The sequence below is a fragment of the Myotis myotis genome, unplaced genomic scaffold (assembly GCF_014108235.1).
Source record: "Myotis myotis isolate mMyoMyo1 unplaced genomic scaffold, mMyoMyo1.p scaffold_m19_p_2, whole genome shotgun sequence".
Taxonomy (NCBI): Eukaryota; Metazoa; Chordata; class Mammalia; order Chiroptera; family Vespertilionidae; genus Myotis; species Myotis myotis.
This window is the reverse complement of record NW_023416324.1, coordinates 8866718-8878432: the sequence shown is the minus strand read 5'-3', so window position 1 is coordinate 8878432 and position 11715 is coordinate 8866718. Positions and strand designations below refer to the sequence as shown.

At 55.4% G+C, this 11715-nt stretch overlaps 1 long non-coding RNA gene across 1 annotated transcript; it reads right to left on the bottom strand.

The window, feature by feature from the left end:
• Positions 1 to 3531: 3531 nt before the first annotated feature.
• On the bottom strand, positions 3532 to 10047 carry LOC118677669. The gene is made up of 3 exons (XR_004974466.1): positions 6469 to 10047; positions 5899 to 6233; positions 3532 to 4806 (listed from the first exon to the last, which is right to left on the bottom strand). It is a non-coding gene; the product is annotated as an uncharacterized LOC118677669 (long non-coding RNA).
• Positions 10048 to 11715: the final 1668 nt, after the last annotated feature.

Here is an 11715-nt window from a genome sequence, read left to right as displayed (position 1 = left end):
ATAACATCTCTCTTGTAGGAGGGGAGTAGAGGATATTTATTTGTAGTTTGCTTCCTTGGCATCCTCCTTTCATCTCTTCCTCCCTCCCTGCCCTAAATTTCCTGGCCATGTGATTTGATCATGGGAGGGCTTGCCTGGCTTAGACCAATCAGTGTCTTCCATTTCCCTGGCCACAGTGATTGGTTCGGGAATGGGCACATGACCCAAGTCTGGCCAACCGCAGGCCAAATTCTGGGACTCACTAGTAGATTGAGCTGTTGGGTGAAGTGGACCCTCATTGACTGGCAGCTTCGAAGGAGAAGCTGCTAGTAGGAACCTGCAGGCAGGAGGGGCAGGCCTGCTGTGAATGGTGCCACACTGAGGGAGTGGAGCCAAGCGGTGGAGAAAGGGCAAATGCATCTGTCCATGCCAATCAGGGCCTAGAGCTGGATCAATCCTTGCCTGAAGCAGGCCCAACCTCCTGTTTAGTTATGTAAACAGAATTCCCTTCATTACTTAAACTTGTTGGAGCTGGGTTTTCTGTCACTTGCAACCCTGATGGCAGTACTGAAGACCGTTATTATCGCAGGGACAGTGCCCGGTTTGGCACATAGAGGTCGCTCAGGAGGCCGCAGCCTTGTGCCCAGCGGCATAGGACAGAACCACCTGCTGTAAAACCATAGCCACCTCTGAGCTCTGCTGCGGGACCCTGAGAGCAAGCAGCTGCCCCTCTCTGAGGAGGACAATGTCTGCTTCCTCGAGGTTTCCCGAGAATTAAGATAAAATCCATGTAAAGCACTTTACAGTCCCCGGCCCATAACACAGTATCATTATTATTTATTAACTGTTGTGTTACAGTTTGGTTATCACCTGTCTCCCAGGCTGCAGAGCGAGCTCCTTGGGAGTAGGAGTTTGTGTTGCCTCGTCTATCGCAACCATCTGAATTACCACTCCGCTGCTGGTTTCCTGTTGCATTGTGCCTCCTTGAGCCTGGTAGCAAGCTCCTGGGACACGTGGCTCACCCATCCGCCCTCTGCAGGACACAGGCACATCCCTCATCGAGGCAGAAGCCAATCCAGCATAAGAACCACCATGTCTAAGAAACATGGCACCTACCAGGGGGGCCTTGCCATACCCCACACTGGGCGGGTGAGGACACTGAGCCTGCCCCGCCGATGGGGAGGCTGAACTGAAGGCCCCCGGGCCACACTGGCAGCGTGGAGCCCACGTCGGACCTCAGATCTGACCCCTGCACAGGTCCAGAGTTGGCGTTGGTGGTGGCGAGAGGCCCTCAGGAGCCTGTGACACACTCCAGGGGTAAAGGGATGGCGACGGGTCCCAGAGCAGACTGCGCTGCGCTTGGGAAGAGCGGATGGCCAAGAGGGTCAGTGGGGAGGGGGCTCAGGCAGATGGGAGACCCTGAGACGCAGAGCTGCTGGGTCAGGGGTTCAGGGGCTCTGGGTCCTGGGGAGGTGAACAGGATGGAGGAACTTGTGCCCACTGCCTCCCCTCAAGGCTGCTCACTCAGAGCCAGCAAGAGCCCCCAACTCCCAGGCAGGCTGGGAACACACAGAAAGGGCAGCGGCTATGGCCTGAAAGGGCCTGGAAGGACGTGGAAAGGACCTAAATGGAGGGTTGGGGAGGTTCCCTCCCCACATACACCAGAAACAGGCATCCCAACAGGGCTGGGGGTTGAGCAGGGGCATTGGAGAAACTGAGGCTCAGTGAAGTGGAGCAGCTCACCCGAGGCCCCGCCACTGGGGTGTGAACGCCCATTGGACCTGGAGCCTGTGCTGTTTCCCAGCCCCAGGCGCATCCCAGAGTCCCCAGGCAGAACCAGAGACCCGGGCAGGCAGTACCTCCTTCCTTCCCTCTCCCGCACAGGTGCCGCCCAGGCTGCCTGCCCTAAAGCAGCCAGCATCTGGTTTCCACATCTGTCCCCAAGGCCTGAGACAGGAAATCCTGGCCCCTCTGCAAGGCTTCAGCAGGCCCGAGAGACTCAGGACACCCACTGTGTGGATAAGGACACCGAGGCTCAGAGAGGACCACAGCATGCCTGTCAGCAGCATAGATGTCAGAGCCCGTCTGCCCCCACCTCCCTGCTTCCTCTGGGTGACTCCCAGAGTCTGACCCTCCACTGCAAAGAGGGGAGCGGGCACCTCCCCGCTGGGCCTGAGGCTCTGAGGAGCTGAGCCAGGGAAGGCCCGGAGCAGCCGAGTTTCTCAGGATGTGGAAGCAGCGAGGGGTGGGGCCAGACCCTCTCTCTCCTTCTCCGAGGCTGACAGAGGCAGAGGCGACAATTTACAAACTCTTATGAGTTTAAGACTAAATCTTACTAGACTGTTGGCTCAGAGAGGACAGGGAATTGATCTGTTTTGTTTGTGGCTTTATCCCCAGTACCTAGAACCCAGGGCTTGGCTTGTAAATGAGCAATATGTGTATGTGTGTGATTGTGTGTGTATTGAATGAATGAATGAATGAATGAATGAAAATGAATGAATGAATGAATGAATGAGTGAATTGTCGGGACCGACCACTATCAGTCCAGTTCCCCAAACCAGAAACAAGGAGGCTCCCTGATGCTCCCTGGCCCCCAGCCATCACGCCTAAGGAGCAGCTCTCCCATCACTCCACCCTGCTCCCCGGGAGACAGCCCCCAGCTCACCTGGCACGCTGCCATAGCCTCCTAGCTGGCGCCTCGCCTATCCTCCCCTCCCATCTCAACAATCTCATTTACAGAAAGAAGAAAAGTTCATTAACCAAATTGAGGGCATTCTGCCGCAGGGCTGAGCCATTATCAGGCACAACAGAAAGTCTTATCTGTGTCACTTACAAAATTAACTACAGAAACCCAGGCACTGCGGCCACAGCACACCGCCTCCCCAGGAAGCCCGGCTGGCCGAGCGGGCCCCAGGGCAGGCAGATGGAGGAAGCGGCGGGCGCTGGTCACTCGCAGCCTGGACCGTGGCCGAGCGGGACCCAGAGCAGTCAGGTCACGCTCTCACCCTCCTCCCCTCCTCACCCCAGGGCACTCTGAACCTGAGTCCAGCCGCTCCTGCCTCATTAAGCAGCCAGCACAGGGCCCTGGGAAACATCTTAATTAGGTGGCCACACTGGCTTGCGTAAATTAATTTGATAAAGCTAATGAAGTTCAGCAGAGCAAAGCTGACCGTGTTTTTGAGAGCAGCTGCCCCGAGGCCTGAGCTCTACAAATCAGGATCTGGTGAGGGGTGACAGGGCTTGTGGACAGCACCTCTCAGACACACGGTCCCTCCCCTGTCCTCCCTGCCCCTCCATGCAGTTCATCCTCTGGAGACCAAAGGACCCAGGGGACCCATCTTGTTTCTAAAGGTCTCTGGAGCCCTGGCCAGTTTTTCTATGTGGTTAGAGCATCAGCCCTTGGACTGAAGGGTCGAGGGTTCGATTCCGGTCAAGGGCACGTATGTACCTTGGTTGCAGGCCCAATTTCCAGCCCTGGCCGGGCACATGTGGGAGGCAACCAATCAATGTGTCTCTCTCACATCAATGTTTCTCTCTCTGTCCCCGCCCCCTCCCTTCTTCCACTCTCTCTAAAAATCAATGGGAGGAAAATATCCTCAGCTGAGGATTGACACAGGTCTTTGGAAATTTGCTGGGTCTCCATCCTGGCCTTGCCATGTGCCATGGGAGTTAAACCCTCTGATCTCTGAGAGCCTCAGTTTCCTCAGCCATAAAATGGGGGTGGCATTCCTGCCTCATAGCACTGATTAAATGAGATAATACATGTAAAGTATTTGACACATGCCTGGAATATATAACGGGGCCTCAGTAAACAGCAGCTATTTTTATTACTAACATAAAATGATGGAAGTCTCACACACACACACACACACACACACACACGCACACATACACACTCTGACCTTGTGTGTCCTTGGGAAAATGGTTCTTTGAATAAACCATTTAAATACTGATTTTCATGAGTCCTCCCTCATTTTGGGCCTTCTGTTCCCTTTGAGGCTCAAAGGGTTAAAGAATTTGGTAAAGGTCACACTGCTGGTTCTTCTGACCCGAGAGCAAAGCCCTGCCCACCACACCTCGTGCTGAGGAAGGGCCGCTGCCCCGCATGAGCCTGCAGGTAAATGGGGTGCTCCAGGGCCTGGACACCTCCCACGATTCTGGTCCAGATCTGCTTCCCAGTCCAGTCAGCTGCACAGGAGACTTAAGCAGCCCGAGTTCACACAGGCTGAAGGCAGTGGGTGGAAAGACTATTACATCAGGAATCAGGAGACCTGGGGTTCAGGTTCAGCTCTGCCGCACCCTCTTGTGGCACCTTAGCCAACTCACGCCCTCTCTGAGCCTCTTTCCCCGTCTGCAAGAGAGGTTTCTGACTCAGAACACCTTTCGGCCCAATTCATTCCACTTGCTCTTTGGTTTGGGGGTGACACGTTTCTCACCATGCATCCTGCAACCCGCACAGCGTCACCCCCACGGGGGCCGAGCACACCGGGGTCCCCTGCACTCCGTTACCTCCGAGAGCAGGCAGAAGGCCCAAGGACAGATGGCGGGGGTTCCAGTGGTATCCAGGGATGAAGGGTCCTGAGAATGGAAGTTCTCCTTGGGATGTAAAACCCCGAGCTGGGCACGTGCCCATCAGCAAAGCAGAAGAACAATGACGGTGCGGAGCTTTTCTGTCCCTCACTGTAAACACGGAGATGCGCTGGGTGTCTCATTAGCAAACAATTAGATAATTGGTGTAATCGGGTACCCTTCCCTTTCTGACAGCCTCCGCTGTGCTGTCCCATTTCAAGCTTGAGCTGCCAGAAATATCGGCTGATAATTGTAATCCTGAAAATGAAAAATCAGATCAGAGTCATCGGAGGCTCCCACTTAATTGATTTAGGGCCGGGAAAATTAATGGGATTCCCTTGCTTCTCCTTCTCTGCCCCGCCCGGTCTCCTCCTCGCTCTGCCCGGAACTGAGCTGCCACATGGAGAGAGGAGAGATGATGGGTGGCCCCGCCACTGGGCCTGCGACCTGCTCCCACCCTGCAAATGACCAGGAGCCGCCTCCTGTGAAGGCAGGGAAGGGGGCAAAGCATCCGGCAGGGCCTCAGACGAAGCGGGGACAGCGCTTCTTTCCCTGGAGAACCGAGCCTCTAGGACGGAAGAGCGCAGCTCTTTCTAAGTTTGATAAGACAAAGAAATGGAGCCAGTGTGGTGTGTGTCAGCCAGCTTAAAGGGGGGGGGGGGGACAAACATTTATCGGCTCGTGAACCTGGGAAGTCCAGAGGGAGAGCTGGCCCAGAGCCTCCAAGAACCCAAAGGTGTCACCACACCACCTCTCGTCCCTGCCATGGCCTCCTTCTCTGCCACCGCGGCTGGGATTGCTGCATCCTGAGCTGACGTGGGGACAGGGTGGGGAACGTGACCACAGGCAGCTCTCGGGTTTACATTGTCCCAGTTCAGCAACCCCAGGAGAAACAGAGCTTCTCTCGCCCAGCATCAATACAGAGAGCCCAGGGAAGGGCTCTGATTGGTTCATCTTGGGTCACATGGTTTCAGAGAGGAAGGGAGAGGGAGAGAAATATCAATGATGAGAGAGAATCATGGATCCGCTGCCTCCTGCACGCCCCACACTAGGGATGGAGCCTGCAACCCAGGCGTGTGCCCAGACCAGGAACTGAACCATGACTTTCTGGTTCATAGGTCAATGGTCAACCACTGATTCGCTTTTGCCAGGAGGTGAAATGTTATCCTGACCAGGCCTGGGTCCCACACCTGCTCCTGTGACTGAAGGAACAAGGTATTATTATGATGGGCACCCCCACCGGAAAGCAGGCGAGGGGGCATCCCAGAGGGTACTTTTACCACTGGAAGAGGAGGAGGCTTGGGGTTATATGTCACAAACCACCCCCCAAATGAGCATCTTAAAACACACCCTTTGTTACGCTCTCTCGTGATTCTGTGGGTTCACCGGGTTCAGTTGGGTGGTTCTTCTGCTGGCTGTGGCATCATCTGGAGTCCTCTGGCGACTTGACCAGGCAGCAGTGTCCAAGATGATGGGTGCATGTGCGCACACCCAGGGCTGGGACTCTCTCCCAGGTCCTCCCTGTCGCCATGCCTCTGTCTCTACCATCCCTCCATCAGGGTAGCTGGACTTCTCACATGCCAACACAGAGCTCCCACGAGCATGAAAGCGGAAGCCACCAGGCCCAGAACTGGCGCAGTGTCCCTTCCGACATAGCTCATTGTCAAACTCATTCAAGACCAACTCTGATTCAAAAGGATGAGAAAGGACACCACTTCTCAATGGGGGGAGGTGACTGAGAATCTTCATCCAGGGAGGGCTGTGCCACCTGCTGTCTATTCATCTGAGTGAACTCAGGAAGTACTCACAGAGCCCTGCTCAGTGCCAGGCATATGCCAGGGGCTGGGGCTGAGGTTCCTTCCCTCAAGGAAGCCACCCCTCCAGCCCTCCCTGGGATTGGCCTGCTACAGGGCTGTGTACCTGTTGTCATGGAGACCAGGCCATTCTGGAGGCATGGGTGCTGCCAAGGTTCCTTCTTCATGAGGTAGTCCAGCAAAACACAGGGAAAGAAGAGAGGGCTTCTCTGCTCTCTAATCAGGGCAGAAAGGTCCAGAACCAAATTGGCATGTGTTGAGTCCAGGGTCTCTAAAGACCAGTCATGTGGCCTTGGATGGGTCACTTCAGCTCCTGTGCCTCAGTTTTCTCATCTCTAAAATGGAGTTAATAACCCACCTCATAAGACTCTACGGTGAAATGGACTATTCTATATAATAAAAGCCTAGTGACCATAATGGCAGAACGACCAGAACAACTGCTCGATGACACTATGAGGTGCACCGACCACCTCTCGGTCCCTTTCCTGGGCCGGCAGGCTCCAATCGCCCGATGGTGAATGGGGACCCAGGGGTAGGTGGCGGGGGATGCAGGCGGCACCAGACCAAGGCCCCTGCCCCACCGATTATCCCACACACAGAGGACCACCTGCGGTAGGGGTGGCACCAGCGAGCAGGCAGGAACTGCTGACCTCTTGGCCCCTCCCCCCGGCCGTCAGGCTCTGATTGCCCAATGGCAAACTGGGAACCCAGGTGGGTGGTGGCAGGGGGTGGATTGGCTGCCAGCAGCCAGGGAAGATGGCCCTGGTTGCAGGCTAGGCCTAGGAACCTGTGCATGAATTTCGTGTTCCAGGCCTCTAGTCATGTATAAAGAGCCTAGCTAGAACCATGTACACCACTCCCCCTGTCTATACCTGTTCCAAAGTCTGTGATGGGACACTGAGGACACCCTGCCCTGTGGTTTCATCTGTACCCAGTTGCCCAATGGTTCTCCTTCCCCCTCAGCCCTGAGCAGCACGGGGAGAGCTGGCCCCAGAGTCCTTCCCTGGTGTAGCCATCCAATGGCGACCACCAGCGCCTCTGAGCTCCTTCATGGCCTGTGGGGTTCAGGCCAGCAGAGAGGGGGTGAAATCAACACCCTTACTTCATTTTACACAAATTAAATTTGGGCCTCTCAAACCTCACATCCAGCAAAACATGCAAATGGATGCAAATAAGTTTCCTGATTTATGCAAAACAGCATGAAAATGCATGTCCCTGGATTTGCCAAAGGAAAAGGCCTGGTCACCTAGTTCAGCAGAAATAACAGGAGGAAAGATCATGTCTGCCTGTCAGAGTCAGATTCAGGCTGACCAGAACTCAGATCTCTGGCATGGAGCTGGCCTCCCCGGCCACAGCACCCCCATCCCTGGAATCCAAGCCCTGGGTTTAGAGTCCAGCTTCATGGTGGGTCTCCCTTCCCCCGAGATGGGCCTGGAAAAGGATGGTCCTGAGGCCCTTCCCCCCATGTAGCCCCAGCAGGTCCCACATCTGTGAGACCCCCAAGCCAATGTTCTCATCCCTACATGTTGGGCTTGTGAAGCTTCTGTTTTCAAACCTGTTGCCCATGAGGCTGGGGGCTCTGCTCCATGAATGCAGAGGGAGTGTGTACTCATTGGCTGCCCTGGCTCTACTGCCCTGCCCTAAACTGGCACAGAGCAACCAGCAGTAGGCACTGAACAGATGAATGCGTGAATGAGTGAATGAATGCATGAAGGAATGAGTGAATGAATAATGAATGCACGGAAGAATGAGTGTGTGAGTGAATGAATGAATGATGAATGAGTGAACAATGAATGAATGAAACCTACTCCAGGATATGCTTGCTCAAACCCTGTTTTCTGCACATTTACACCATCTATTTCTGGATCCAACTAACAGCTCGCAATGGGATGGATGCCTATTCGTCACAATGGTGTTTCCTGCACTTTGCCTTTATTTCCCCAAATCCTTGGTGAGCGACACCGGCGTGGTGAGTCCTCAGCCAGCAGAACTGTTAGAGGTTCTGCGCAAACCGCTGTGAACGCACACTGGGGGAGCTCAGCTATCCCTCTCTGAGCAGGTGCCAGGGGCATTTAACGCTCTACCGAGGAGCACGAGATGATAATCAAGTTAATGAGGGCTCCCTATGGGCCAGGAACGGCTCTAACTATTTAACATAAATTAACTCATTTCATCCTCAAAATAGCCCAGGCAGTCGATGCTGTTAATATCCCCAAGTTCCAGAAGAGGAGACCGATGCTCACGGCTTGCAAACATTCTGTGGTTTGTTTGGGCACCTGTTCTCACACAGGGCCCTTGGGCAGCAGAGTGGAGGGGCCGGGGCCGGGAAATGGGCCAAGGAAGGGGGAGGAGTGTTGAGACCCACAGCCCTGGCGACTTCTGTGCTGTGTGACACTGAGCAAGTGACTTCGCCTCCCTGAGCCCCAATGTCCTCATCTGTAAAGTGGGGATAACAGAACTTCCTCTGGGGATGGGTGTGACAGTTCATGGCGGTCGGGGACACAATGCTCTAAGCACAGACAGTCCCTGGACCCAGCAAGACTTCAGCACGTTTGGACTAGTGTTGGGCAAGACTGGGGTTCACAGAGGCTTCGGGACCTGTGGGTCACCTTCAGGCTGGTGCCAAACCTCGAGCCACGTCTCCTGACTCAGGGCCCAGGCGCCCTCTCCACCACGCAGCCCGGCCCATCTGTCGGGCAGGCCGGCTTCCAGAGCTCACGGGGCACCCGTCGGAATCTGCTCCCTGCAGAGAAGGAGCCAGCTGTCTCATCGGGGACAGAGCCCATAACCACCCGCTTCTCACCAGGAAAGGTTTGTGGCTTCTGTTGACGTGAAGAGATGACAAGAAATAGCTCCGGTAATTATATTAATTTTCCTCAATTTACACATTCTTGCTATTTGCAGGTTCCAGGAAAGTGTAAATGAGGAGTTTGGAGTAGTTCGGCAGCGCTGGAAATAGGTCTGCATCGTTTAAAAGTTTCTGTCGTGTGTCTTATTATGAAGTCTCTTCACGTTGAGGGCCCCATCTCCCCTGTCAGACAGGGAGCGCCCTGAGAGCCAAGGATTTATCCCCCACTTCACTCCGGGGGTCTCCACCGTCAGGCTCGGGTCTCCTCCCCGGCAGAAACTGTATCTTCCCCATCCAATGGGCAGGTGAGTGAGCCTGAGCGTTAGGCTAGGTCCCCCCCATCAGGCAGGGGCAGAGCCATGCCGCCCCATCAGACTGGCAGCTTCCCCGTCCAACCAGGTGAGAGGGGCTTGAGTCCTCCATCAGCCTGGGAGCTTCCTGAGAGCAAGGACCTCTCCCATCACACGGGGAATGTTCCCCGTGGGTGGCTCTGTCTCCCCCACCGGACCGGTTGGGTCAGTGCTGTTCGCATCCCCATGTTCGGTGGCTGAAGCTCACACTCCATCCCCATGTGAACACGCCCCTCATGGACACACATGCCCACGAGAAAGCAGGCTTTGGAGGCTAGGTCATGCCCACAGAACAGGCAGTGCCTGGGCTACTCTGTGCGTGTCCTGGGCTTTCACAGGGTCACACAAAACATGCTGGTGGCAGGAGGGCTGGCTCCCCTCTGACAGGGCCGGAGACCTGTGCCCAGGAGGCTGTCATGGTTCTGGCTACAGAGAGAGCCAGCTGGCTTCTCCTCCTAGACTCAGGTTTAAAAACAGATCAAGACAGCTTGGGCCAGAACACAATCCCAACCCCCACCTCCAGCCAAGTCCCTTCTAGAACCAGACCTCCCCAGAACTGCAGACCCCCCACCCTGTCCTCGTCACCCTCCCAGGTTACTGCATCCTCGCAGCCTCCACGTTCCGGTTAATTTTGAGAATTCACTGAAATGATGCCGATAGGAATAGCAGCAGGATGAGGGGCCGTAGCAGTAATAGTAACAGCAAACTCCTAACACCTCCTGGGTGCTCACGGCCACCCCGCAAGGAAGGTGTCATGGACCATTTATTCAGCGGAGGCCATGGCAGCACAGATTACTGCATGGCTCAGGCCACACAGGAAATACGTGATAGAGCCAAGATTCAGACCCAAATCTGCATCACTCCAAAGCCCCCATTTGTGCACCACAACTCACTGACTCCAGGAAGCCTTCCTTGGTTGCATCTCCCTGGCAGCAGCATCCTGCTTGCTGGACTGTGGGTCTCGCGAGGAGCACAGGGACAACGTTATATCCCCAGTGACTTGAGCCTCATGTCAGGCCAGCAAAGGTGTTCAGTTGTCTAGTGGGATGATTTGCTTTTGGAGGGGGAGTCACCTGGTGGCTAAAAGTCTGGCTGTGGTGGCAGACAGACCTCGGTCTTGGCCCTGACGCTTCCTCAGACATTTACTTACCCTCCCTGAGCCTCAGGTCCCTTGCCTGCAGAATGAGGCAAGAGTGGCCGAGGGGGTGAAGTGAGCTGGCAGGCCCAAGTGCCATGGTTATTGTTACTCTGATCAGCATCTAAAGCGAGGGCCCCTCTCCGATGCAAGGCTCATCTGCCGCACGTCTTGAAGTCGTTTCCGACACCCCCATCCTCCCTTGCTGTTGTCAGAGACTCAGAAATGAGTGTTGCCTGATTTGATCATTTCACTAGAGTAGCAAAGTCCTCATTGTCTCGGTGATGGATGTCACCAGCCCATTAGATCCACAGATCCAGGATCTAACAGACCCACAGAGCTCTCAGACGCCAACTCCTGTGCAAACGGGGGGATGTCTTAGCAAAAGCAGTCTGCCTCCGAGAGTGCGCAGCCAGGCGGCTGTGGTGACGTCAGGAATAATCACAACGCCGCCGCCGCTGCCGCCACCGGAGGACTGCTCCAGGCCCGTTCCGTGGGCTTGTCACCACTGGTCCACAGCCATCGTGCAAGTGTCGGTCGTGGTCCCCGTTTTAGGGATGAGGAAACCGAGGCTGGGAGCCACATGGCAGGTCTTCAGTGGGGCTGTCCTTGAACGCAGGCCTGCCGGATCCTAGACTTCAGGCTCGCTCACCGTCCCAAGCGGCCTCGACTCACTCGTCACTGTCCTAGGAGAAGTCTTGACCGTCCTTTGACAAACGGGATAAAGGCACCCATGGGAGCCCCACCCTGCAGGGCAGCACACTTTGTCCCACTCGTACTTAAAGAGGACACCCCTCTCCCAGTGGAGGTGGGAAGGACAGTAGTGAGTCTCCCTTCCATACAAGTTGGGAAACTGAGGCCCAGAGAAGATGGGTTCAGCTGCAACGGAATGTCGTTGGTCAGGGCCCACGGCCATGGTTCCTGCATACACAGCTCCCCCATCCCCTCCTGGCCTTCTGGCAATCGCGCCAACCACGACACGCTACACACCCCGTCTTCCATAGGCCGCCCCCTGACAGA